This window comes from Lactuca virosa, chromosome 7 (genome assembly GCF_052849685.1).
Source record: "Lactuca virosa cultivar CGN04683 chromosome 7, Lactuca_virosa_CGN04683_v6, whole genome shotgun sequence".
Classification (NCBI taxonomy): domain Eukaryota; kingdom Viridiplantae; phylum Streptophyta; class Magnoliopsida; order Asterales; family Asteraceae; genus Lactuca; species Lactuca virosa.
The window spans coordinates 89,722,680-89,728,958 of NC_136432.1; the positions used below are offsets into that span (position 1 = coordinate 89,722,680).

The following is a 6,279-nucleotide window of genomic DNA, read 5'->3' on the forward strand; positions in this document are numbered from 1 at the left end:
TCAACATGTATCTCACTCTTTTTTTTTTCACTCAAACCTACATGCGTAAGCAAGGAGCTTAACTTCATCCTTTATTGGTTAAGGCATTAGTCTAAGTGCAATGCCTACCTAAGCTTTCCTGGACACATTTCTGATACACGATGCTAAACATGTTGCGATCCTCAAACTAAGCGAGGTTGTGTTTTTGTCCCATGATTTCACTAGAATAAAGGGGGCCACGAATGCATTATAACGTGTATAGGCTCAACTAAATATTTAGGTCCTCATAGAATCATCAAACATAATACTAGCATGAATCCTAATTGCTTTTTTACCAAAATTTTCTAAATTAAGTCCTAGCCATTTTTATGCAAAATTTGTAAAAAAAATTTAAAATTTAGCCTAGGATTCTAATTTGACTAATGTAACCAACCCCCTACCCCACACTTAAGTTATGCAATGTCCCCATTGCATGTTATGCATGATAAAGAAAAAACAAAGTAAATAGGGAATTGGAACAAACTCCCCTGGGATAACAGTGGTGAGGTTGATCGTATTCATTCAAAGCTCCATCTTCAATTGACTTTAGACATGGGAACAACTCATCCATGCCTTGGGCGTCGAATCTCGTGTGGTTGACAGCTCTAAATAATGCAGGAAAGTCTCTCGGAAATCTTCAGAAAATGATCTTCCAAAAATGAAGCTAATTGTCGTGTAAAATATCATCAAATCATAAGCTTGAGAGGTGAAATAAAGATCAACTCGTCGAGTCTGTAAGGTGACTCTCCGAGTTGTAGCGCGAAACTGGCAGAAATCGTGAAATTGCACTGTGACTCGTCGAGTCATTATATGCACTCGGCGAGTACGTCGCTGTGTGGAAAAAAATTGAATTCTGCTTTTAATCCGATTTTGGTGTGCTGAAGTAACTTCGAAATGACATTCATGCTTATTTTTCTTCAGTGTTTAGTCACTCTTTAACCCTGTTCATAACCGCACTCGATATTCGGACTCAAAACTTCGTTCTCTCTCACCTAGACTTGATTCTTCCACTATTCTATCACTCTCTAGACCCTTATATGCAAATCCTCATTCAAATTCTGAAAAGAACAACACACAAGTAATAAAAAGGAAAACAAACTAATAATAAATCCTAAAAACTGTTTTCCAAAAACCACCAAACAAAATAAAAGGATAATCTAATCTTCATCTTCCTCATCATCATATCCATCATCATTTCCTCTTGCTCCACTTCCGCTTGCTCCACTCCTTCTTGCATTGATCCTTTCCTCCCATGTGCGCACATGTGGATAATTACCCCCATCCACATGTTGAATGTTGAAATGATTAAACATTTGAATATAAGATTGGTTGCCAAAATTCACACCCCTCGCCAAATCATCTTGAAATTGTCTCATCTCCACATTGTACTAATCCATTGGTACTTCATCATCGACCGGAATCACCGGTGGGTCATCATGGGCTTCTTCTTGTCGTCTCCTCACCCTCCTACCCGGATCCTCGAGTGCTATAACCGCATCATCATGTGGGATTGCAAAAACCCCACCACCAAAATCTTCTATAATCCTTGCCCTCCTAAAAAGAATAACATTAAAAGGAGGGTTCGGGACAAAAGTCAACAAATTCCAAACCTCTCTTTCCATCAACCCAAAAGATCTCGCCAAGCGGGTCACGAACATCCTGCCATTAATCTTGGAGGTTTTTCTCTCCTTAATCGCTCCCTCACTCAAATATTTGGCTAGACAATATGGGAGGTTGCAGAAGGTGTTGGGTGTAATGATGCTCCACAAATAGAAGACATCAAGGTTAGGAACCTTGTCATCATCCTTTCGTATGTTGACTATGCAAGCAATAAGGCGGTGAATTAGACGGTGGATTGGTGAACGGATGCTCCCTTCCTGAGGCGATTTGGGGATATAGACTTTATTTGCAATTGTGTTCCACCATGTGGAACCCACGACTCCCTTCGGAAACTCTTTGTGACAATGCTCCAAGAAAGCACCAAAAGCTTGAGTGTTGACCACATGTTGGTCATAGATGCCCAATCTCCAAGCAAGCTCTGTCGTACTACACTGGCGGTACTCCCCGCCAAGGAAAAAAGTAATGACCCCCGGGTCATAATAATTGTTACCCCCACGAAATTTGATGGTTGAGAAAAACTCCCAACACAACTCTTGGTACACCTGCTCTTGAATACGGAACAACCGGTTCCACCCATCGCATGTGATAGTTACCCCATTATGCACAAAAATCTTGACCAAATAAGGAGTCACTTCCTCTTCCAATCCGACTCGACCAAACCACTCCCAACCTATCTCAATAGGAACATAAATCTCTTTCTTTTTTATCTCCTCTAACTTCTTTCTCCATCGGTTCATAGTGGACTTCGATTCGATTCTTGGAAAAGTTAACCAAGGATGGTCCCCTTGGTTACCCCTTGAGCTTTGGCCTCTTCTGGAAAACATTATCTACAAAATAACACAAACCACACAAACACATAATACACAGAAACATCAAAACCAAAAATCTGGGCAAATACGATCGGACTCGTCGAGTCCATGAACAGACTCGGCGTGTCTGATGAACTGCTCGACCCCTACTGTGATTCGAACTATATTTGGTCATGCAATCTCTAAATTCACTCCAGGGGTTTGTCTAGGAAGGTATTCTAACTACGAATTCACAACCATTCTCAACAAAAACACTTTAAATATGTCAAAATTTAGAACACTAAAAATTATATCTTTTTTCAAAACCGGGTTTTTCCACAAAATAAGACCATGAAACCTCTAAAGGTTGAACCTTTAACAGAATTAAGAGCAAAAGTGTTACCTTGTATGAAGAATTTGGAAGAAATTGAAGAGATGAAGATGAATGCTTGAGAGATGCTTTGACCCGTCGAGTGAGGCTGGTGTCGGCTGTGTGAAGTGAATGAAAGTGTTTTACCAACTAGGGTTAAAACCCTAATTTACAGATTGTAAAAAATATATTTTTTCCGGTAAATATAATCGACACGTCGAGTCAGTGTAGCGACTCGGCGAGTCACGTCGGGAATTTATCTTCAACATTTGCGCATGGACTCGTCGAGTCATAGACCGACTCGTCGAGTCTTTTAATCTGTTTGAATTTTTTTTCTAAAACTTGTCTCTCTTTAAAATAAAAACACCACACCCCACACTCAGGCCTTGCTTGTCCTCAAGCAATCATTTGTAGATAAATAAGAAGATTTAGATAGCGCAATCCTAAGAAAACCACGAAAAATAAAACGAAAAAGAAAGGTAAAAAGAAAGCAAACTCTATTGACAGGTTGCCTCCCGTTAAGCGCTTCTTTTTTAGGAGTCTTTAGCTGGACTCCTTCCCGCTCTACGTTTCAGCGGCTTCCTCCAATGGGATCTCCTTCTTTAGTTTTTGCACTTTATACTTCGTTTTGTAAGTATGGATTCCCCTCTTACACGCCCTTTTCAATTCTTCCATTCTCTTCCTTGTGGCATTTTCTTCAGCTTTACGCTTTATCCCTCTACCATGCTTCTTCTTTTTCACTCCTTCCTCTTTACGCCCCATCGTTTCCCTTCCCCCTTTATCTACCTCGATTGCCTTTTTAGTCATTATTTCATCATCACCCGAGGTCACGAATTCTTCCTCACTTTCATTACATAATAAAGAATCCGGTGGTTTAAAATTGAAAACTTCAAATGTAGTAGAGACTAGGGCTCGAGGCTTGGTTCTTTTGATTGTGGTTGACATTGCTTCTTGATCAGGCTTATGTGATTCAATGGAAGAGTTATGCTTATCATTATTCCAAGCCTTAGTATTCTCTTTATCTTCTAAGCTTTCCTTCTTGTTATCTTGGACTGCTTCATCATATTTCACAATTATGTCAAGACAAGCCAAGTGTGCATTTTCAAAGTTGCTCAAATCTTTAACAACTTCGCTTTCCTCAAGTAGATTCTCCAATTGATCACACAAAATGTGCACGTCGGGTCCAGAGAGGGTACTCGTGGTTTGCAGGCCAAAATTTCCATCAGATCGTGACTCTTCGTATGTACTCGTCGAGTCAGTGGGTGCTACTCGGCGAGTCAGTGAGCTTTCAACACTTTTGATGGTCTCCTGGTAATCAACGTCCTCGATCAGCATCTCTATCTCTTTCAGGTCTCTTTCAGCATCAAAATTCGCTTCCAAAGATAATATGAATTGATTTGGATTGCTTTCTTGCAAAAGCGCAATCTCTCTTTCTAACAATTCATCATCCAAATCCATTTAGGAAACTTTATCTTCTCTTGACTCTATGTGCCCATCCTTTTGCTCAACTTTAAAAATCACCGCATCATCCCCCACCCTTAGTGTTAGTGTAGATTCATGCACATCTACTAAGGCACAAGCGGGTATTCAAGAACGGTCGCCCAAGAATGATTGGGACTTTAAGGTCCTCTTCCATTTCTACTACTATGAAGTCAACAGGGAACACTAGTTTATCTACCTTGATGAGAAGATCTTCGCACACTCCCATTGGATGTATTATTGTTTTATCGGCTAGATGGATTTTCATTTGAATAGGCTTTGGGTCCAGAAGGTTTAGCTTTTTGGAGAAAGAATATGACATAATATTTATACTTGCCCCTGAATCAGTCAACACTCGTGTGGTTATTAAGTTCCTAAATTGACAAGGTACGGTGATGCTTCCCGGATCGCCCCTCTTCTCTGGCAGCTCATTCAACACTATCTCAGCCACTTCTTCCATATTTCTTCTAGTTGTAAAGAGGCTCTTAAGCAAGCTTGCATATTTTGGCGTTTGAACTATCGTTTCAATAAACGGAATATTCACTTGGAGTGCCTTTATATGCTCCATAAACTTCCTATACTCTTGAATCTGTTCACTAGGTATGGCTCGACTCGGAAATGGCAAAGGGGTCCGGTAAGGTTTTAAAGGAAAGCTGTTTTTGTCATTAGACTTTGGACTCATCGAGTCCTTATCTGGGACTTGGCGAGTCGAGTCGGGTTTACTCGATTCCCAGTTTTCTGCCTCTTCTTTTTGCACCTTTATGGGATCCTTCTGGATAGGGGTCAGAGGAGTGAAAATTTTCTCAGAATCTGTTGTTATTGCTTTCACATGTGCCATTCGTGGATTCTGTTCGGTATTGCTAGGATGTTCACCCGGTGCTCTTTGTTTGATTTGTTGTGCAAGCTGGCCTGGCTGTTTTTCAATGTTATGAATGGATGCTTGCTGATTCCTAAGCATAGATTGTTGATCTATCATCATATCTTGGTTCTCTTTAATCATATTTCGTTGCTCCTTTATTGCAGCATCGGTATCATTGTGTCTCTTCTTGGATGCAGCTGCAAATCTTGTGAGCATATCTTCAAAGTCTGGTTTCCTTTCTTGCACCTGTTCCTCCTTTTGATAAAAACACCTTGCCTTTTGCTTATACTTTTCCTCCTTTGCCTTTTTGTACTCATCGTACGGGAGCCATTCCTTCTTGGGTTTTCGCCAATCATCATCATATTTATCGCCACTTGAATAGCACACTTGTGCTTTGCGGTTCCCGTTCTCGTCCAAATCACAATCTCTAGTAAGGTGAGGCCCGTTACAATTCTCACATCCCACCCGGATAGCGTGGATGGATTGGTCCATCTTAGTCATTCTTCGATCCAAACTCTCCAACTTAGCCATCATTGTTGCCATGCTATCAGTAACTGAGTTCACCACCCCTCGATTTGGTTCATTCCTTGGGTTATGATATTCTCTATAGTGCTTAGAGAATTCTTCAATTAGTTGTTTTTATCACCGGGGGTGCCTTCTTTGTGAGTGGTCCTTGCGAATCAAGGAGCTGCCTAGTTGGCACGTTCACTCCATCATAGAAAATGGAGACTTCTTGTTGGCTGTTTAGATCATGATGTGGGCAGTTGCTTAATAAGCCCTTGTATCTCTCCCACGCCTCATAAAGTGATTCGCCAGCTTGTTGCTCAAAGTTTGCTATGTCTTTCTTCAACTTTTCTATCTTTGATGGAGGGAAAAATTGATCAATAAATTCCTCACGCATCTTAGCCCAAGTGGTGATGGATCCTGGAGGGAGTGATTTCAACCAATCTTTCGCAGCTCCCTTTAATGTGACTGGTAGCATACGAAGCAAAACGGTGTCGCGAGCCACATTAGGGACATTGAAGTAGTCGGCTATATCGTTGACCTCGTCTAGATGCTTGTATGCGTCCTCGTGATCTTTCCCGTAGAATGGGATTTCCTTAAGTTGGGCAAGTATGTGGCCCTTAAGTTCAAAGGTGTCAGTT

The 6,279-nt window shown here is 40.9% G+C and overlaps 1 non-coding gene across 1 annotated transcript; it reads left to right on the forward strand.

Annotated features, from left to right (window-relative positions):
- The first annotated feature begins 5,880 nt into the window (after positions 1–5,880).
- LOC145127980 (small nucleolar RNA R71) lies at positions 5,881–5,987 on the forward strand. Its single transcript, XR_013716583.1, has one exon. It is a non-coding gene; the product is annotated as a small nucleolar RNA R71 (small nucleolar RNA).
- The last annotated feature ends 292 nt before the right edge of the window (positions 5,988–6,279 follow it).